The sequence below is a fragment of the Mesoplodon densirostris genome, chromosome 8 (genome assembly GCF_025265405.1).
Source record: "Mesoplodon densirostris isolate mMesDen1 chromosome 8, mMesDen1 primary haplotype, whole genome shotgun sequence".
NCBI classification, from domain to species: Eukaryota; Metazoa; Chordata; class Mammalia; order Artiodactyla; family Ziphiidae; genus Mesoplodon; species Mesoplodon densirostris.
In genome coordinates this window covers 48026319-48049324 of record NC_082668.1, presented here as the reverse complement: position 1 = coordinate 48049324, position 23006 = coordinate 48026319, and the positions used below count along the sequence as shown (strand labels likewise).

The 23006-nt window shown below is 36.8% G+C and overlaps 1 protein-coding gene across 5 annotated transcripts in view; it reads left to right on the top strand.

The window, feature by feature from the left end:
* GULP1 (GULP PTB domain containing engulfment adaptor 1) overlaps positions 1–23006 on the top strand; it is a 294504-nt gene that overhangs the window by 111447 nt on the left and 160051 nt on the right. For 4 of the 5 annotated variants that reach the window (XM_060107071.1, XM_060107068.1, XM_060107067.1 and 1 more), the window contains exon 2: positions 6204–6330. The exons of the other annotated variant lie outside the window; for it this stretch is intronic. The gene's annotated coding sequence lies outside the window, so the exon portion shown is untranslated. The remainder of the gene's footprint in view (positions 1–6203; positions 6331–23006) is intronic. 5 annotated transcript variants of the gene reach the window in all.

Below are 23006 nucleotides of genomic sequence, written 5' to 3'. Positions count from 1 at the left end.
TTTATTTATTTATTTTTGGCTGTGTTGGGTCTTCGTTTCTGTGCGAGGGCTTTCTCTAGTTGCGGCGAGAGGGGGCCACTCTTTATCGCGGTGCGCTGGCCTCTCACTATCGCGGCCGCTCTTGTTGCAGAGCACCGGCTCCAGACGCGCAGGCTCAGTAGCTGTGGCTCGTGGGCTCTAGAGCGCAGGCTCAGTAGTTGTGGTGCACGGGCCCAGTTGCTCCGCGGCATGTGGGATCCCAGACCAGGGCTCGAACCCATGCCCCCTGCATTGGCAGGCAGATTCTCAACCACTGCACCACCAGGGAAGCCCCCCTGAATATGTTTTTAATGTATTAAAATACTATACTAAAGAATAGTGGTTCATAATTTTCATCTTCTGAGATGAAGAAAGGAAGGAAAGAAGAGTGGAAAGAAAGAAGGCAGGAAGGAGGGGAGATGTAATGAAAGAAGGAGAGAAGGTATCTAAAAAATGGGGAATACTTGGGAAAAATTCTGTTCCTAAATAACTTGGTGCTGAAATTTGTATTTGCAGTGTTTTAGAAGTAGTCTTAGTGTTAGAAGATAAACTAAATATGACTAATTCAAAAAATTGAACCTAATTAAATCTAAAATATATTAGACAAATAAAATGTTAACAATTAACTAAATAAAAATTTTGACACCTTTGATAATGACTTAGTTGCTTTAAAACCTTTGTGTCAATTCATAGCTAAGGTCTTAATTTAAGGATTAGCAACTTACATGATTTTGTGTTTAAAATATGTAACTGACATTAAGGGAAACTCTAAAATAAAAACCAGTCTTTCCTAATTCAGTGGAGGAGTTGAGGAAATGAATATAGTTATCTGAGAGAAGAGCAATGAAGGCAGGCAGAAGGAATAAAATGTTCAAAGGTCCTGAGACTTAATGTTTGAATCAAAGTCTCAAAAAACCTCATTAAAACATAAAAATAAAAAGCACACCAAAAGGAAAGTAAAAATTACAAATTATTTAATAAATTAAACACAGAAAAGTTGTACTTCACTTGCAGTTAAAGAAGTGCACATTTCAGAAAAAGAGACAATTTTTTGACAATCAAATTATCAAAAGATGAGAAAAAAGATCATTGCTGGAAAGGGTGATTTGAAATTAACATTATCTCTGCCATTGGTGGGAAGTCTATTTTGGTATATCTTTCTAGAAAGCGTCTTGGTGGTATGTAAGAAAATACTTCAAAGATCAAGTACTGGGCTTCCCTGGTGGCACAGTGGTTGAGGGTCCACCTGCCGATGCAGCGGACGCGGGTTCGTGCCCCGGTCTGGGAAGATCCCACATGCTGCAGAGCGGCTGGGCCCGTGAGCCATGGCCGCTGAGCCTGCGCGTCCAGAGCCTGTGCTCCGCAATGGGAGAGGCCACAACAGTGAGAGGCCCGCGTACTGCAAAAAAAAAAAAAAAAAAAAAAAAAAAAAAAAAAAAAAATCAAGTACTTTTTCACCTAGTAATTTAACTTCTAGGAAGCCATAATAAAGGAATAATGAGATGAGCACAAATATTTATGTATGAAGATATGTATTACAGTTCTATTTATAGTATGAAGGTGTGGAACTTTTGAACAATTCATCATAAGTAAAAATAATTGTCTTGAATTACTAAGTCCTTTTTTTTTAATGTGCTGGGCACTGTCTGTGGATTATCTCATTTAATTCTTTCTACATGTATGTAATGTATAGTTAGTGCTTATTTGTTAATTTCCCTACCACTGTGTTTATAATAGACCAGCTTTTCCTTGGTGGAACTCGTCTTTCATCATGTGTAGTAGCCATGTGGCTAAGGAGAACTGACCTTATTGGTATCTTGAATGGCCTAAGCCCTGCATTGATTCTACACCCCTAGTGATTGATTGACTCAATAAGAGTAAATCTCAGAACTCTTGATTACTGATTGAAGGAGAAATGCTCTTTCTCCTTTAGCTCTCACTCTTGTTTTTGCTCCGGCTTTCTTGCTCTTTCTTTTTCTTTTCCCTCCTCTTTCCTCCAGACATTGCTGAGATTTCCGTTCTTTTCCCTGGTCAGCTTTATTTTCCTCTTCAAATTCCCATTGCATTAAAAAGTTACTACACCCTGGTATGAATTTCACTCTGCCATACATCATTCATTAACTCAAGTAAATTTTTAGTCTGTGGCCAGTTGTCACTACTTCGAATCCATCTTAGTGCCTATGCTGTGTTTTACATAAAAAGCTCTAAATATTTGAAAGGTCAGAGTTTGTGAAGAGTTAATGTTAAAAAGAACAAAGACTTTACCTTAACCTATTTATACTGAAAAATATAATAACCAAAAGTTTCACAGAAAGTTGCTTGGGTTTTCCATTGATTGCAGCAGAAAGAGTGAATGACTTGATAATTGTTCTCCTACTTCTTCTAATTAGGAAAATTTCCTGCTGGTGACAGCTTCAAAGCACTGCTAAAAGTTTCATGTCAAATGTAGAAGAATGAACTAGATTTAATTTGTTTTCAAATTGGTGAATTTAAAATTGATATTAATTCTGAAATAGTTTGTCATGTCTCATCCTCTGTCACTTTTCTCTTCACCATTCTGAGAGTGGAGAACTTAAAATGCACATGGAACGAAAAAGGAATGATGTCAATTCTTGGTTCAGACTGACATCTCTGAGAATAGGAAAGGCCTGGATCAGGGTTGTCTTGGTCTTGCTCTCTTCTTACCTAAATTAAATCCCAAGCACCATTCCCCTTTTACATCTTACAAATATGAATGCCTTGAGTCTATTTCTATTTTGCATTGCCAATTAACAAATATACACAAATTTCTAAGACACAATTTACTTGTCTCACCTTCTCCCTTTCATGGTCTCTTCAGAGCCACATTTACCACATGGTCGACCTAAAATACATTTTCTTGCACCACTTCCCTGCTTTATCATACTCATGTCACCTTTAGGATAAAATCCAAATTTTAGCATGGCATTCAGGAGGCTTCTTGATATGGCCTTACCTTACTGCAAAAATTTCTTATAAAATAGTTTCATAAGCATTCTATTTTCAAATCATATGTACCTGACCACTTGCCTGTCCTTAAAGGTGGCATGTTCTTTCTTGTTACTATACCTTTGCTTATGATGTTCCCTCTGCCAACCAATTTCTTCATTGGACAACTTCTAAACTGATGGTTCACAGGTTCCATCTTCTTAAGGAAGAAGACAAGTAAAAATACCTTTAAACCTGGCTTCTTTGTTTAGGTTGGTTTTGTTGGGTGTGGAATATTTAAAGATACAAGTGTTGCATTAACAAATAGAGGCATCTAGTCATATTGCAATGTTCATAATGGTTTTCTTAAACTAATACTGTTGGAAAAAATGAAGGTTTTGGTAAAGAAATGGTTGGCTTCATTTAATTTCATGTACATCTTCAAATTTCATAATATGTAATAAATGGTGGCAAAACAGTATAAAATTGAGTGTGTTATGTTCATACTAAAATTTTAAGAATCATTCACATTGGAAATCAAGATTTTATATTTTAAAATAAAAATATGTTCAAAAGAGCAGCTCATAAGCATATCTAATTTTTTTGCAGGAATATTTAAAGTGCTCTTTAAATGACCAAATCTAATCATATCAGACAGTGGAATAATACATCCACTTCAGAGTATATGTCACTTTCCTTCAAGAAGAAAGATAGAAGTAGGCACAAGTTCATGTTTTTTGATGTGGGTATTTTTGTACTCTTCTTTATGCTGTCACATTGCATAAAATATTCTAGGTTGAAAAGTATTTTCCACAGTAAGAATGGATTTCAGTCAATCTGAGATAGAAATGAAAGCTGTGGGGATAAGTTGAGTCAACCATTTAAGGAAAATATTTACTTTGCTATACTGTTTGGAATAGGATTTTTTTTAACAGTTTTTTTTTTTAAGCAAAGTTACTTATGTTATCTTGGGTGATTTCTTTCTTATTTCATTCCATTAGACCAACATTTGCACAAAATAAATAAGGAAATAACCATTACACTAAAATAGAACTAATTTTGTCTCCTTTTTCTCCCCCTTCCCCAAGCAGACAAAAGAGAAAAAAATGATCTGGTTAATCACTTTGGAAATCATGGCACAGTTTCATGACTACCTTTAAGCTGTGCCATGTTTGAAATTTCCTGTCCAGGATGAACAGATCTATTTCTAAAGCTGGAAGTAGGTGATAATGCAGCCTTTACATTTTGAGGAAAAATAAGATGAATTGTATCATTTATATATACCCTAGGAGTCAATGCTAAGAGAATACCATGGGCTTCCCTGGTGGCGCAGTGGTTGAGAGTCCACCTGCCGATGCAGGGGATGCGGGTTCATGCCCTGGTCCGGGAAGATCCCACATGCCGCAGAGCGGCTGGGCCTGTGAGCCATGGCCACTGAGCCTGTGCGTTCGGAGCCTGTGCTCTGCACCGGGAGAGGCCACAACAGTGAGAGGCCCATGTACCACAAAAAAAAAAAAAAAAAAAAAAAAAGAGAGAATACCATGCCTATGATTTAATAAATAACAGCATCATTGGGTAGCTAAACATTTTTTTCACTAACATTATAAAATATCTATAAATGGCCTTAAAATATACCCTGCTCATATTTTAATTCAGATTTTACAATCATTGCTTTCTCTGCTAGATGCTTTTGATGATCTCCCTATAATTCCATTCCCTTAGCATCTCCCAAATAAGCTTTTTTTACTTGAATTATGTGCCTCTGGGACCTCCTAAACTAAGATCCCTTCTTTATCTCTAAAGTTATGATAGAAAATGAAAAAGAATATGGTGAACAAATAGATAAGCAGGCTTCTAAAGAAAATTGTGGCTAAGTTAGAAAAAGATAGTTTCAGAATATTCAGATGGGTTAGATAAAAACAAAGAGTCAGAAATAAAGATCTGTCTTTAGTCTATAATTTGAGAAAGTCAAAAATACAGGTCTGGGGCTTCCCTGGTGGCACAGTTGTTGAGAGTCCGCCTGTCCATGCAGGGGACACGGGTTCGTGCCCCGGTCTGGGAAGATGCCACATGCCGCGGAGCGGCTGGGCCCGTGAGCCATGGCCGCTGAGCCTGTGCGTCTGGAGGCTGTGCTCCACAACGGGAGAGGCCACAACGGTGAGAGGCCCATGTAAAAAAAAAAAAAAAAAAAAAAAGAAGAATACAGGTCTGGCTTTACCAATGGTCTGTATCAGAGTTATGGAGGGAGACACAACAAAAGAGTTAAATGTTTTTGTACTTGTGCTTCTCCTCCCCCTCAAAAAAAAAAAAAAGCATATTTTTGCTGCTTTGGCAAGAAGAAATACTATACTATGAATTTTTTTTGCTGCTTTTGAATTTGTGTTCAGAGGTCCATTTGAAATGATGGAATTAAGGGAAGGCATAATTTGTGCTGTTGCATCTGGAAGGACTTTTTCCTTTTGTGGGTTGGAATAAAAATATAAGAGTCTTAACTAGCTGCTGTGTCTGTTCTAGTTATAGCATGAGAATAAATAGAAGGATGAGCTACCTAAATGTTTCTCCACAGCAGTTGAAGTGGAATGAAAGTTAAAATAGATCAGTGCTTTCTAAAATTCTGTTTCACCTTCTTAATCCAGGACAGAGTATATGCTTGGTTAGTCTAATTAGCTAATAAGTGAAGGAGACAGCTGGGCCTAGTTGTTGTACATCCTGAGGGAGAAAGGGGGTATATGGTCAACCAACCATCACTGTTCTTTTTTTTTTTTTTTTTGTGGTACGCGGGCCTCTCACCACTGTGGCCCCTCCCGTTGCGGGGCACAGGCTCCGGACGCACAGGCCCAGCGGCCATGGCTCATGGGCCCAGCCACTCTGCGGCATGTGGGATCTTCCCGGACTTGGGCACGAACCCGTATCCCCTGCATCGACAGGCGGACTCTCAACCACTGCACCACCAGGGAAGCCCCATCACTGTTCTTTAATAGTAACGTATCCATGAGTTAAAACATTTAACTCATTGTCTAGTAATCCTACTATTTGCCCTTATCTAACAATCTGTTACTCTACCTTTTCAAAAAAATTACATGCTTTACCATTGTTTTCCATTACTGGGTAACTTTCTTGAACTTTCACAAGAAACGTAATTGGAATTTTAGAATATGCATTGTAATAACTAAATTAAAATACACATAAATATAATTATTGATTAATTCTACTGAGTCCAATTTTAATTTTATTTTTAGTTATGTGTAATTTCATCTGATATACACAAGAGAGAAAGTAATTGAAGGCAAATTCAGATGGGAACTGTATGATTGAAAGTCAAGTGTCTGCATATTCCTTCAACTATATTTGAACATACCTACCCAGGTAAGAATAAGTGATTGCTTGTTTATATACTTAGTACCATTTGGAAAAAAGATTTGAAGCTATAAAAAAAGTTTTTACTTTGTACTTTACTTTGTATTTAAAAAGATAGTTTTATTATATGAAATGGTAAAATACATAAAAGCAAAATAAAATTGAAATCGTGAATGAGGCTGTTTTCTAAAAACAACTTCTGTTACCTGTTTGTTTAATAGCATTTGATTTTTGTTTTGTTGTTTTTTTCCTTTAAACAACATTAGGCTAATATACGTATTCTTTGTTGAATTTATTATTTTTATAACAAATCTATTTTGTTCTATTTGAGAATATGAATTAATGCTTCATATTTTTCATTGTTATCTGTTAATATAAACATAAATGATTAAAAAAACTTTTAGATTGGGTTTATTACTCAGAATATCCTTATGGATAAATTTATATATACATACATATATATAGTGCTCATTTTGCATGCTGAATGTTACTAAAATTAGCATCACTGGCTCAATGGCTATAATATTTTAAAGGCTTTTTATTCTTCTTGCTGAATTTACCTCCAGAAGGTGATAATGAGTTATAGACCCGTTGACTTATATTTTTTCATTCAAAAATTTTCCCTAACAAAACCAAGTTTCCCTAACAAACCTAGACACTTTGGCAGGTGAACATTTAAATGGACAACCAATTGGAGTAAAGATACAGAGCTGAGAAAGCCAGGGGATATTCGGGAAATTGGAAGCATATGGTAGATATAACAGTAGTGGCAAATAGGTTCTTGTGATTTGGATTCCTACACTATAGCATTTATATTTCATCATTATATGATGAGGGACAGTTGCAGGGGAATAAGATGAACCGTGTTTTATTCTAAGCAGCTTAATCTGGAAGTGATTTGTGTGATAGACTAATGAAGAGAGAGCAAACCCAAAGGGAGGGAGAATAATTTCTAGGCTTTTCTGTTTTATTTTTATCAATAGCTGTTTAAACACTTGCTATGTGCCAGGCACTATGGTAGGAACTGTAGGAAAAAAGAGGAAGAAGACATAATCCTCACTCTTGAGGCTCTTATAGTATAGTGGGTGAGACATACGTGGCAATCAAAGGAATATAATACACCATGACAGTGTAACAATTGAATCATATTCAAGGTAAGATTAATTGGTAACTAGTTACATTGAGATGCAGGTACTGGGTTATCAACTGAGGTGATTTTCCCAAGGACATCAAGTCTGATCAAGGTTATACTAGAAGCAATGTTTCTAAACTTTGCAAGAATTCAAACAGGAATCAATGAAACTTTAGGGTGAAAGTAGTGTAAATGAAAAACAAAGCAGTGTGGGCTTCCCTGGTGTCGCAGTGGTTGAGAGTCCGCCTGCCGATGCAGGGGTCACGGGTTCATGCCCCGGTCTGGGAAGATCCCACATGCCGTGGAGCGGCTGGGCCCGTGAGCCATGGCTGCTGAGCCTGCGCGTCCGGAGCCTGTGCTCCGCAACGGGAGATGCCACAACAGTGAGAGGCCCGCGTACTGCAAAAAAAACAAAAAACAAAACAAAGCAGTGGTAGAAGTGGTGGGAGGTTGAGGAGAGGGTCTTTTATCTTAGGCAAGAGTGGCATGTTGGTGGCATTAGAGGTATGGGGGAAAAAAAGCAAAAGTAGGATTTTTGTCATGGTAAAATAATAGGTTTAGTTTTGCTTTGCTCTCTCACTGCTTTTTGCTCATACCTTTGCTGGAGCACTCATAGCATTTTAAAATTTCATTGCAATTCCTTATGTAATTGAGAATCCATTTATTTACTATGAAAAGTGGTATGAGTTTCCTTAAAAGTACTAATATGATGAGTAAAAATAAGTTACATCAAACAAAACATATGAAATAAAGACCTGATTTTATTCATAACCACTGTATATATAACTTAGCTTTAGCCTTTCCAGCAATCACAAAAGTGGATATATGTTCTTGCCCTAAGAGCTTAAATAAATTTATTATAGACGTCTTAGTGTAATGGACAGGAAAATTGTCCTTACCACTTAGAGGTGCCTTAAATTTTGCATTGTTGGAAGGAAAGGGAACTTTGTTAACACATAGTTATAAGTAGGTATGTTTGTGGAAGTTAAGAATTCAACTTCTCCAGAAAGTCTTTCCCAATTTTTGGAACCGGGACCAGATCTTTCTCCCTTATATTATGTACCTTAATACCATTTACATTCCTTGGTAATATCATGCATTGTGGTTTTGTCTATCATTTCCTGAGACTATGATTCTTGATGATTGGGTCATCATTTATCATTACAGATATAATTGAAATCTAAATAAAACTCACCACAATGTTGGTTTCATAGATACTCCACAAATACTTCTTAAATGCAAAATTTAATCCATTTCCATGGCTTGTCTCTTAATCATTGCTGTCCTAGTCTAGACGTTTTTGTGAGCTCCATATTAGTTTTCTATTGCTGTATGATAAATCACTTCAAAACTTAGCCACTTAAAACAGTGCTTATATATTATCTCACAGTTTTCTCTGGGCTACAAATCTGGGTGCAGCTTAGCTGATACCTCTGGCTGTAGGTCCCTTGTGATGTTGCAGTCAAGCTGTCCACTGCAGCTGCAGTCCTTTCAGAGCTCAACTAGGGCTGAAGGGTCCACTTCCAGACTCAGCCATGGAGGACCTCTCTCTATAGGGCTGCCTCACCCATTATGGAAACCACATTCCTTTATAATCAAATCTAGGCAGTGTCATCCCATTTGTGGTGAGTTGAACCATGGCCTCCAAATAGCTATGTTCAAGTCCTAACCTGTGTTTCTTGTGAATGTGACATTATTTGGGAAAAGAGTAAAGACTTACAAAGGAAGATGTAATTAAATTAAGGATCTTGAGTGTGAACATCCTGGATTAACTAGAGGAGCCTTAAATCCAGTAACATGTGTCCTTATGAGGCATACACAAAGGAGAAGTTCCTGTGTGGACAGGGTCAAGGACTGGTGTGATGTGACCACAAGTCAAGCATCACCTGGCGCCACCAGGCCCTGAAAAGGCTGGAATAAAATCCCCCTTAGAGCCTTCAGAGGAAGTGTAGTCTTTCTGACACCTTGATTTCAAACTTCCGGCCTCCAAAACTATGAGAGAATAAAATTCTGTTGTTTTAAGTCACCCGGTTTGTGGTAGTTTGTTATGGAAGCCACAAGAAACTAATATACCACCCCTTCTGCAGTCTTCTATATTTTAGAATGAGTCCTAGTTCCAGCCAACATCTAAGAGGAGGGGGTCACAAAAGGGTATGAATATCAGGAGGCAGAGATCTTTGGAAGCCATCTGAGAGTCTATCTATTCCGTCAGATTTCTGAATGCCTCCATTTGCTTGATCTTTGTTTGATACATCTGTGTAGATGGACCAAACTCTACAGGCCAGACATTAGACTCATTATCTCACATTCTTAAAAATCATGATCTTTCTCTGTATTTCCCACCTCTCTGATTAGAATTACTGCTAATTTTGGATAGTCAAATTGGGAAACTTAGAGTTAATTTGAATTTCTACTTTTTTCTTAATATTCATAGCCCTTAATTGATTAACCAGTCTTTTTCATTCTGTTTCTTAAATTTTTATCATCTATCTCTTTCTTTTCAATCTCTCTCCTACTGTTTGTGGGCTTCTATTATGTCTTTCTAGAATTAGCAGTATAGCCCCTAAATCATCTATCTGTTTCTGAGCTTTTTTTCCTTCAAACCTTTCCCTGCAAAGTGGCTTTTGAAAATTCAAATGGAGTTATGTAATTCCCATTATTATTAACATACTCAAGAAAAAGTTCTAGTTTGTGATCTACCTCTTGACTTCCTAAAATCCAAACTGTATCTTTAATCATTCCTTAATATAGATCTATAAAATTGTATAAAATTTCCAGATATATTATGTTCTTTATTTTTGCTTGCCTTTGTCTGGGATTCTCTTTTTCCAGGAGTCAGATAGGTGTTTGTTTTTATATCCAAAGCACCCAGCAGAATGTCTAATATAATGGCCAACACAGAATAGGTTTTCTTCTGTCGTAAACTAAAGTTAAAGATGAAAGAGATGAAGGATGAAGAGAGGAGAAGAGGCCTGAAACATCAGTAAAAGGACTAAATGTACAGACTCATCTAAGATGGAAACACAGGAAAGAGAAAGGAAAACTATGAACTACTAATGGAGCAAGACTAGACAGTTTAAGTGTAGGATAAAGGCAAAGGTATGTTCAGAAGTAGAAGAGGAAGAAGAAGAAGTAGACGGTCAAGAAAGTATGACAAAAAGAGAAAGTTCTAAGTGAAGTGTAGATTTGAATGAGGCTATGATGTGTTTTTAAGCTTTTAGGAGTGTTAGAAGTTACATCTCTTCACAGACATTACAATATATTAGGCGGGAAGTGTATGGAATGATGCAGTTAGTTGTTCAAGATAATGAGAAGTAGAATAAATAGATAACAAAAATGTGATGCAGTGTTAAGAAAGTAGCAGAAAGGAAATAGAAGTATCATTTCTTTTGCCCCCTTTGGTTGTAATAAGTAAGACTAATGGCACTCTTGTCTGAAGAGAGCCTCTAGGGAAATCCCTCAGTGGAGAGCAAATTCAAATCCTTTTCAGGAAATGTATTCTGCTTGATCAGCATTTAAATACCAAAGGAAATAACCTTTAAGCCATTCGAAGAGATTGAAGAAAGACATTTTGCTTTCCCTGACCTTTGGTTGTACATTAAAAATTTACATTCAGTATATCTGTATGTGTAAACCAAACTTCTAATAATTAATGATATTCAAATTAATCTTTATCTGTATAATGTTAACATTAATTTTCATTTAATGAAGAGATTTAAAGGGAAAAATGTTTTGAATATTTATGCAATATTTAATTATAATGAATGATTTATTCATAAATTAATTGCTATTTGAATGCAATTGTGAAAACTGGGAAAGTTGTTTTTTATCAAGTATGTTAGTCTGTATGTTGCAAAGTGGTAAACTATGGGCTTTTTAGTGTAAACTAATTATTCATGCTATGAGCGTATTATATATTATATCAAAGCCTTCAATTATTTAGAGGTAACATTCTGGGTTTTTTTGTTTTTTGTTTTTTGTTTTGACCTCCAAAGGTTTCCTAAGAGGTAACATTCTTTATAAAATGATTTACTTTGTTTTTAGAGCATGATTTACATTGAGAAAATTTAGTTTAGTGAAAAATAAAAAAATCTTTCAAAAAGATATTTTTTACACATGAAGACAGAAATAAATGAGGGAAAAAGAATAGGATTTACATAATTATGTGCACTGAATGAAGAGAGAAAGAAATTGGTAAATCGTGAGTTTTTTTTTTTTTTTTTTTTCCGGTACGCTGGCCTCTCACCGCTGTGGCCCCTCCTGCTGCGGAGCACAGGCTCCGGATGCGCAGGCTCAGCAGCCATGGCTCACGGGCCCAGCCGCTCTGTGGCACGTGGGATCTTCCCGGACCGGGGCACGAACCTGCGTCCCCTGCATCAGCAGGCGGGCTCCCAACCACTGCGCCACCAGGGAAGCCGTGAGGGTTTTTTTTTTTTTTTTTTTTTTGGTGTTGTTGTTGTTTTGCGGTACGCGGGCCTCTCACTGTTGTGGCCTCTCCCATTGCAGAGCACAGGCCCCGGACGCGCAGGCTCAGTGGCCATGGCTCACGGGCCTAGCCGCTCCGCGGCATGTGGGATCTTCCCGGACTGGGGCATGAACCCGTGTCCCCTGCATCGGCAGGCGGACTCAACCACTGCGCCACCAGGGAAGCCCCAAATCGTGAGTTTTGAATTGCATAGTTCATCAGCTCAGTGGCCTGACAATCTAAACTGGAAACTTTTTGATCAAGTGACTATCTGTGATGGTCAAAACCTATTTATACACGCAATGTTATGTAGTAATCACATCTACATTTGAAGAGTCTCTATCAATTACAGTTCTTAGTTTGCAAGTAACAGAAACTAGTTCTTAGTACTTTAAGCAAAAAAAAGCATTTTGTTGAAAGTATATGAGGTAGTTCATAGAATTAGAGGGTAATCAGAAAAAAAAAGTTCTCAGGAAAGACAGCAGCCAGAGCATTTCCGGGGATCCAGAAAGCAGCAAGTGGAGAGAGACTGTGAAGAGTACTGCCATGGAGCTAAATCTGGACCAATACTGTGATTTAATGCTGTTTCTCACACATTCACAAAGCCAGTGTGCATGGCTGGGTCTCAATCATTTGCCCTCAGCCAGGAACCATGGCACTTGATTAACAATTCTCCTGAGACTGCCAGCATGTGGAGAAGGTAGGTTCCCCAAAAGAATTTCAACGTTTTGGGACCAGGTTGGGAAGTCTATGTAGGGTAAGTAAAAACAGTAGATGTTTCTAAAACCTTTCTTTGGAACTGTCATTTGAAAGCCATCAAACTCTAGTGGCAAAAAGCTCAAATAATAAAGATTTTACCAGTAAAATTAACATAGATTAAATAATAGCATTGCTCAGGTTTCAAAAATTTATTTTTTCTTTTTTTTATACATATGTTTATTGTCTGTCATGTGCCAAGTGCTGTCCTAAGCAGTGAAAATAAAACTATAAACAATAGAATTAGTCGTGGCTTTGCACAGAGCTTATAGTCTAGTGAGAATTGAAGTATGTGCAACAATTAATATATTGCAGGATGTCTAGAATGGGAGCTGTATTAGTTTCCTAGGGCTACAGTAACAAAGAGCCACAAACTGGGTGGCCTTAAGCAACAAAAATTCTAGAGGCTAGAAGTCTGAAACCTAAGTGTCAGCAGGGTCACGTGTCCTCCAAAGACTAGGGGAGGATCCTGCTTCGTTTCTTTCAGCTTCTGGTGGTGATGGTCTTTCTTGGCGGGTGGCAGCCTAACTCCAATCTCTGGTTCCATCTTCACGTGGCCTTCTTCCCTGTGTGTCTCTGGGTGTGTCCTCTCTTCTTCTTCTAAAAATACCAGTCATTGGATTTAGGGCCTATCCTAAATCTGGAATGATTTTACCTCAAGATCTGGAACTAATTACATCTATAAAGACCCTATTTCCAAATAAGGTCACACGCTGAGGTTCTGAGGGAACATGAATTTTGGGGAGATGGTGTTTAACTCACTCTAGGGAGGGTACATGATATCCTTGGTATTCCTAGCCGGGTCCCTGGGCCTGTATGTGGGGTATGTTAGAGAAGCCTACCTGAAGGAAATGTCTAGCTGAGGGTGGATGCTCAGCAGAAGGAAAGGGATGTATAATGGACCCTCCCAGCATTTGTGAGGAAGCATAGTTCATTGGAAGAACTGAAAGTATCAATAGTTCAGTTCAGCTGGAGCAAAGAGTAGACGGGGCTAGCAAGAGGTGGAGAGGGGAAAGGATGGTGAAGAGTTTCAATGGGACAGATGATAAGGGAACGTGTAAGGAGTTGGATATTATCCTGAATGTAGTGGGGTGCCACTGAGGGAGTAACCATTATGAAATGCAAAAAGAAAGAAAGTGAAGAGAGTGAAACTGGGACACACAACTGTCTCTACAGTAGATCTCAACACTGTGTATACCTGGCAACCTTTAATATTAAACACTAAAAGTAAATGCATCTAAATGTTAGCAGTGGTTATTCCTCGGTGACTTTAATTTTATTCTTTCTAACATTTTTAAAATATAGTGGGTCCAATGAGCATATACTACTTTTATAGAGAGGGGGAACAAAGCATTTTTTGGTAAATTTTAGCACATAAAATATACCTGAAATAAGATTTTTCATAGCACAATGTTTTTAAAAATAAGTAATTGATTTCAAGGATTGGGTATCTTTTGACTTAGGAGGAAAAAAGACTTGTGAGTGAATAAAGAATTATACCACCTGAGCCAGGTATTTCATAAAATATCTTGAAATATGTATGGGGATATGGATTGCACATCCTCAGTTGGGTTAAGTAGCCATTGGATAAATCAGGGGAAAAACTTCTACTTTTGGACATAAAATAGGAAATACATTTGGATTGAAAACATTTTTCACTTGATTTTGAAAACCATGTCAGTGAATGAGCAATTTAAATAACATAGAAATTGATTCTTTTATGTAAGTTATCATCAGTAATGCCAGGTCGCCTTATGTAAGGTGATTAGACATAACATTCCTGCGAAGATTTTACTAATTTTGTAGGACTGAAGTGGTATTTATGTTTCTGGAATGCAAAATTAGAGCTTTACTCTTAAATCTACTTTACATATCAAGGGTCATGCTGTGAGAACAGAACATATTTGCATGTTCTGTTTTTTTCCACCCAATTTCAGAATATTAAACAACAAGTCCATTAACACTTACTGGATGATGTGACGGGGCAATTAAAACTCTCACGTCATCTTTAGGCTATTTTCTTTTTTTGTGATTATCAAGAGATAACACAGCTTAATTAAAGTCTCATAATAAAATTTATAAAAGGCCGAATGCTGGCTAGTACTTTCAATTAGGAAAATCATTTGATACTTCTGTGGGAGTTTTTTTTTTTTTTTCAAAATTTTGTTAGTTGCTTAAATAGCATTGTTTACTTTGATTCATTGATAAAATTATTTGCTAATCCTGACCTGGTATGATGAATAAATATTTTGCTGTTTAAGGATAGTTCAGAGTTCAAACATTTTACTTGCTAATGACTATAAAATAAGCAGACCTTCTTTCTTTAAAAATCATTTCGAATAAACTCTAATAATAGATATACTAGAAATACATTTGTTGGTTAATAATTTTAAAAGAAAATAGATAACAATAATTATAATAAAAAAGTGCACTTACATTTCAGTGGAGAGTGACTTTTTTAAAGCAAGTTTATATCCCTTATATCATTTAATTAGCCTATCCCAAAAATATTTTAGGTGACTTGTCCTATGTAAAATTTAGTTTAATTAGGACTATGAACCTGAAATTCTTCTGGAGAATCTACTTGCTTGAGTTTATGTGCTTCTCCCCTCTATCTTCCCATTCTTGAGTAGAGTTTTCTAAACTGAGAATTAAAAATCTGCCATGGCAGTCCTAGCAACTTTAATAATATGAATTATTATGGTTAACACTTACATGTTGTTTAGTGTCAGGCACTGTTTTAAGCTGTCCTTACAAATGAACATATCTAATCCTCACAGGGATATTTTGAGGTAGGAAACTCAGTTTACGGATGAGATAGCTTAGGCAGAAAGTAGTAAAGTAAACTTGCCCAAGATCAAATGGTAGAGAGGGGATTAGAACCCAGGTAGAGTCTTTATTTTATCCATTACACTCTACTGCATAAAGAAGATCTAGATTAACATGAGAGAAAGTATTTTAATCCAAAAATATCAAGCACTTCGTCAGTATTCCCTTGTCTTCTAGTGGGAAGATCTGACATACAGCTGTCTGCTATACACGTTACACGTTTCATCTTCTCCCACATTTTTGTACCTCTCATTCTCCTCATATTTCATTTATTTCAGATCCCTTAACTCTTCTCTTACCTCATATTCTGTTTATAGTTTTATTTACATGTTTCCTAGTATAAAGAGATTCAAAGATAAATCTCTTATTTTGTTTAACTAGAAAGGATGAAAACGTCATTTTGAGAAAGTAAAACATTAGTTCCTTGTTCTAAGATAACACTGATGCAAACAGCAATAGTAAGTTTTCAGGGTAATGAGAATATTAAAAGAGTTTTTGATATACCCTTTGATAATTTAAGCTTATACTTGATATTAAATTTTATTTCAAGAAGAAAATTACAAATTTTCTATTCTTTATGATAAACCAAGCACACACAGTAATAGCCCACTGAATAATATCTATCCCTGGATAGAACAGAAAATAAATATATATAATTCATTATAGAACTGTGTTACAAAATAAATCAGAGAACCTTTAATAGACCAAAAAAATATGAGAACTTCAAAAAAGGATGCAGTGTCAGATCTGAGAAGGAAGCCACAACTCAAGATATGCCCTGGGGAGGACCCTTACCAAAGGTGGGTGTGGCACTCAGAGTGTGCCATTCTCAGAAATGGTAGGTTCCAGATTCCTGGAGAAGCCTTGAGTTCAGGGATGAGTAACTACTTGCTTAGTTGTGATACAGCAGAGGAGCTTAGTCAAGTATTCAAACCTGCAGAAGCCCCGTTTATCTTTTGTGGTCTGGACACGGAGGATGTGAGTTCAGAATTGAGGAAAACAGTGAAGTGTTCAGCTATCAGCAACTATGAGGAGAATCAGGGAACCCTGCTACCAACGTTACCCTTTCTTCTCTCACTCTCTTTGAAGACAGATTACAGGACTGAGATAACAAGAGTTAATAAAGTAAGCACAGTACAATTAACATATAATAACGAGGGATGGGAGAGATATTCCTTGAATAGAAGAGAGTAAAGCAGAAATCAAGTGAATTAAAAACTGGATCATATTCCTTTAACATTTCAACTAGGCCAAAGCAAAGATGAGAAATAGTTCAACCTAAAATTCCACTGTATCTTTAACATGTTAGAAATAGTGTTAAAAATCAGGAATGAAGATGGAGGATAAAGGTCATTACATCGCTCCAAAACAGAACAAATTATGTTTTGAGAATGCTGCCTTTGGTTTCTTTTTGAATAATTCTTTTCAAAATTACTGTATGATGTATAATTTTTACGTTATAACATCGTCAAATATTTCAACACTAAAACCATAGAAAATATTTCAGTCTCAAAGATTATCATAATCAGAGTTTCAGTAAGTTATTTTCTGATAAGTGTAGCTTAACAACAGGGAGAAAACTTTTTTGACTGTAGAGTTTGAGACGTTTATTCTCTGTGTAGAGTTTGAGCTGTTTTTTTCTCACTGTTTATTCTCACTTCTTAGGGACAATATAAACAATGTTGAAGAAAATAAACTCTGATAAAAAACAAAGTATTGGAATGCAAAAAAGTAAAGAGTGCACCTTTTCTCCATCCCAACCCTCATTTAGGAAATAAATTGAACCCACTTTAAAAAGTAGCAGAGGGCACTCTATTTTGTCAGTCTTTTATAATGACTGGATATTTATTCTAGAAATAGAGAGCATTGTGCCTGGGTCTATCTGTGTGGTAGGGCATAAAGAATGTTTTTTCTGTCTTCTGAGCTTTGGAAGTTTCCAAATAGTAACAAAAATATTTTCACTGTTTTTATTCCAAGGTTACACTGTAGATTTTTAGCGTTTTAGCACTGGTTTGTTTCTTTCCATTGCCAAACCCAGATATAATGTGATTTAACTTGATTATTCCCAAGCCTAACAGGTTTCCAGTCATATTCTTAATATTTCATTGCAAACAAACCCTTTAAGTTAGTGTTGAAAAAGTGTTGAACATTTTTTTCCTCTACCCCTGATACCCGTAAGTATAATGCTGAGGAAACATGGAATCTTTTGGAGTCCTTTGTTTTTTCCAACTTTCAAAATTGCTGGGTCATCAATGTGTTCAGTAGTACAGAATCAAGCTATTTCAGTAACTAGTCAGTATGATTTGGTATGATGCATGAATATAGACAATAGTATGTATTATTTAACACACACATATATATATATATATATATATATATATATATATATATATATATATACATAGTGTGTGTGTGTGTGCACGGGCCTCTCACTGTTGTGGCTTCTCCCGTTGCAGAGCACAGGCTCCGGACACACAGGCTCAGTGGCCATGGCTCACGGGCCCAGCCACTCCACGGCATGTGGGATCTTCCCGGACCGGGGCATGAACCCATGTCCCCTGCATTGGCAGGTGGACTCTCAACCACTGCGCCACTGGGGAAGTCCTTATTTAACATATATTTTTAAAAGTCCACTTCTATATAGGGCTTCTCCTCTTCCCTCTCTCCATTGGTAACCACTAGTTTGTTCTCTCTATCTGTGAGTCTGCTTCTTTTTTTGTTATATTCACTAGTTTGTTGTACTTTTTAGATTCCACATATAAGTGATATCATACAGTATTTGTCTTTCTGTGTCTGACTTAATTCATTTAGCATAATGCCCTCCAGGTCCATCCATGTTGCTGCAAATAGCAAAATTTCATTCTTTTATGGCTGAGTAGTATTCCAATGTATATACATATATACCATATCTTCTTTATCCATTTATTTGTTGATGGACACTTAGATTGCTTCCATATCTTGGCAATTGTAAATAATGCTGCTATGAACTTTGGGGTGCATGTATCTTTTCGAATTAGTGCGTTTTTTTTTCGGATATGTACCCAGGAGTGGAATTGCTGGGTGATACGGTAGTTCTATTTTTAGTTTTTTTAGAAATTTTCATACCGTTTTCCACAGTGGCTGCACCAGTTTACATTCTCACTAACAGTGTATGAGGGTTCCCTTTTTTCCACATCCTTGCCAACGATTGTTATTTGTGTTCTTGTTTGAAGATAGCCATTCTGAAAGATGTGAGGTGATATCTCATTGTGGTTCTGATTTACATTTTCTTGATGATTAGCGATGTTGAGCATCTCACAGTACTTCTTAATAAGTGTTATTAAAGGTGCCTATTGGGCTTCCCTGGTGGCGCAGTGGTTGAGAGTCCGCCTGCCGATGCAGGGGACACGGGTTCGTGCCCCGATCCCGGAAGATCCCACATGCCGCGGAGCGGCTGGGCCCGCGAGCCATGGCCGCGGAGCCTGTGTGTCCGGAGCCTGTGCTCCGCAACGGGAGAGGCCACAGCAGTGAGAGGCCCGCGTACAGCAAAAAAAAAAAAAAAGGTGCCTATTGCTGATATTTTCAGAAATAATATCAGATGCGTACGAGTGCAGTGTAAGATCTGGCTACTTCTTGTACTTTGTCTCGATTCTCCCTGCCTCAAGCCTACAAGGGTGAGAATGTAGATATGGGCATTTGAGGACATTATTCCAGCTTTCCTAGGCAGGTACTTTAAGTTGCTGGAATTGGTGGTCTCAGCGTGGACCTGTGCTACTTAGTCATGATCTGAGATTATATTCATTCATTCATTCCCTCTTCCATTCTGCAAATATTTAGGGAACAACCACCAGGTACCTGGCACTGTTCTAGGCACTGTGGCTTCAGTAGGAAACAAAATAGACAAAACCCCTGCCCTTCTGGGCTTACATTCCAGTGCAAGAACATTACTGCAGCCTCTTTCTTCTCAATTTCCATGGCCTTGAATTGAGGAAGTTCTTTAAATATAGAACCTGCCTTTTCAGTTTTTTGCTTATTTTTTTAAAATAAAATAATAATGGAAAGTGTAATGAAGTCGTTAAATAACTGCAAACTAATGTCTTACAGATAAATCTAACCAATATGTAGAAGTTGTTAGGCTTCAGACAGTGCCAACATTTTATAGTTTGAAATTCCCTTTCAAGTACAAAATAATATATTCATAATAAGAAAGACCCCATAGAGGTGTCCATGAACAATATACAGAAGCATGGACTGTGTGAAGGTTAAATTCCACCTCGCTTCCATCGATAGACAAGGACAACCCCATCCCTTACTTCAGATTGTTGGTTATCTTCCTATGCTCCTCAAAATTTCACACATGTCTATTCCTGTTCATTGTGGATTGGTCTCTCTTCATGTTGCTGGAACACTTCTATTAAGGATACAATTTGGGCTCTCTTTGAGAGGTTACTCATAGATCAGTATCTTAAGCATAATCTTTCTGTATCTACAAGTTTTACTGATTACATATTGAACTGTTTCTGTTATTTTTATAGAATTAGCCAGGTGTATTCACATGCTGGCAACACCCAAGATAGGGCTACATCACTGCTTATAGTCACTGGTAATGTTTTTGGCTAATAAGTCTGCACCCATGTATTAGAGCATTTTCTATGAATTTTCTGTGACAGCTCAGGTCAGAAGATTGCTGACTTGAACTTGAATTGCTGCTGGGTTTGAGACAGAACATCAATTTATGTGCAGGATGTTAATTTTCATGATTCAGTGATTCTCTTCCAATACTCCAATACTAAGAAGCATTTTCCTCCTGAGGCATTTTGTTGTTTTTTTGTCTCAGGATAATATGTACTCTCTCCTTAACCACCTAATAGATACAAGCTGTAGTTTAGAGATGCCTGATGCTATGATTTTAAATATTTCATACTTGCAAATTGCTACAACAAAATTTTCAGTCAGCCTTGTAAGCAAATTATGCTCATTTTTTTATCTGCTTTTTGGTGCTTCTTAGAGTTCACCTTGATTATCATTTATCTTTCCTCTGCAGTAATTCCATGTTGCTGGATCAGGATTTATATCCCCAATTTTATAAGAAAATGATGGCGATTTGACAAAGCCCAATTAAATATTATGTTGTTTGTTTCCATCTTTAATAAATACTTTATAACAGTTCCTTGTTTTTATTGATGATAAATCCAATGTACATTTAAATGCAAAAGCATCATGCTTTCACCCTTCACTCTGAGGTCTTTGTATAGGTTTCCAATCATCTTTCAGTTTTCATGAAGGGCTTAAGCTTCTTGAACAGCAAATTTGATTAAACAGTTAATCTAAAACTGTACCAAGTCAGGTAAGGTAGCTTTTCTTTGACTGGAAGACCTGTATCTGTTTCCTAGAAGTAGTCCACTCTTCCAGATCTACTGGGGCTTCACACTGCTGCTAAAGCCTTAATTCTGTGGTTACTTTGTCTGTCTTCCACATCCCCTTACTTTCAGACACTAAATCTTGTCTTTCAAACTTTTTAAATATAAGGCATTCACTTGCTTCCAATCTCAGAGACAATCTTGTTTCTCTACCATCATCTTTTGCCTGAGCTACAAGCAACAGCTTTTTAACTCTTCTAGTATTTACTTCAGCAGTATGCATATATTAATATGTAAATTTACATGCAGATTTAATATCTCCCAGCCAACTTCAGTTGCTTTCTATTACAAGGCTTAATGTACCCAACAGGTTTCTTCCTGGTCTCATCTCTTCAGTTCTGTCTGTGTAACCATTAGACAAATCAGTTTTATGACTTATTAGTATGATTCTAGCCAGTAGGCAGGTATTCTAAATCATAACACTTCAGTAATCTTCAATGCAAAAAAAGTAATTTGTGTATTTTTTAGAGCTTAATTTAGCAAGAACTAAGTGAAGGATTTGACAGATAAGATGCTCCCCTCCCAGAGTGTTCAAAAGAATGCTGAAGCTGGAAAGGCTTAATAAGTTATTAGCTTGGCAATTCCTCTTAGAACTCAATGCTATAATCATTAAAAGGAGTTTTTGTAATATGTCAGGGGCTTGTAATTTTGTTCTATTCTAAAATAATATTTGTGACAGGAAAATGATTTCAATTTATGTATTTGAATCTGTGTAAATTTTAAATCACACAATGACAGAAATAGTTCTGATCTCTTCAAGAAACAAACTTTATATAATTAGACTAATTTATAATTTCTTAAGTGGAATTAATTTGCATGACTGTTTTATTATTATAAAATAGGATTCTAACAGAGTGAATAGGTGGTGTTATAACTCCTTTGTAATAAATTATAATTCTTGGTTTTATGGTGTAGTATTACATCAGGAGTATATATGTTATCATGTGGGATAAGTCTTAAGATGTTCAAATGCAGTGTTTAAAAATGACTTTAGCAGTATTTAAGAACTTAAAATTCACTTGTTTCATTTTGACAGTCTCAGATTGCTTTGGAAATAACCAAGATTCCTTGCTATAGATTAATATGATCTAGAGAATTTTCTTCATATAGTTCATTGGAGCCTCTGATAGAATGAGGAGTAAATCTAAGGAAATTGTGTATTTTGCAGACAAGAGCAAAGGCACATTTGGGGGACTTTTTTTTAAAGACTATAGCATGAAGGCTACTATGGTTTCTATATCTCAAGGCCAGCTAACATGATCTCAGGTAAAATCTATTTGATCTAAGTAATAAGGCAACTTTATCTCAGAAGACTGCAGGACTCTGTATATCCATCTGTGAAATGTAGTCCAGATACTGAAAAGTTTAATGATAATTCCTGGGAGTTGGCTTTTTGAAGAGTCCCATGATAATTTGGGGAATGTGACATTTATTCTTCTAACCTAGCAAATTTCAAAGAAAAGTATGTTTAGATGAAATGTTAATGTCTGTCTAAATCCTTTGTCAGTATAGAGCAAATCAGAGAAAAAAGTTGTTTGCAATTGGAGAAGAAAGAATAGAAAAACCTGGAACATGACCTTAGAAAAGAAAGAATAGTTGAATAGGGGTGAATTAAAGCTGCAGCTGATTCCAGTCTTCTGATTGCCAGTCCATCTCTTCCATCAGGAGACTAAAAAGCACAAGATTGTTAAGACCTTGAAAGGACTTTCCAATTGAGTCCTGAAAATGAGTGTTACAGTAAGAATTAAAGGAAAATGTTACCTAACTCGGCTTTGACTGCTCATTGCTCAAGAACACAATACTGAGAGACAAGTGGTAGGCAAAAGGAAAGATAGCTTTGTTGAGGAAGCCAGTAATCCTGGGATGAAGGTGGACTTATGTACCAAAGAACCAACTCCCAATTACCCAGGTTTGGCTGAGAGATTACATAGGGAAAAGAAAGGGCTACAAGCTGGAGAGGGGGCAATCTTGTATTTTCAGAGGTGATGTCTTGGTCACCTGATTCCAGGTAGCCATCAAGTCTTGCTTGCAGCCGGAACATTATCTAAGTCAGAAATCTCTGGCTAGCTAGTCCTGAAAAGCAAGAAATAAGGGACAAAGACAA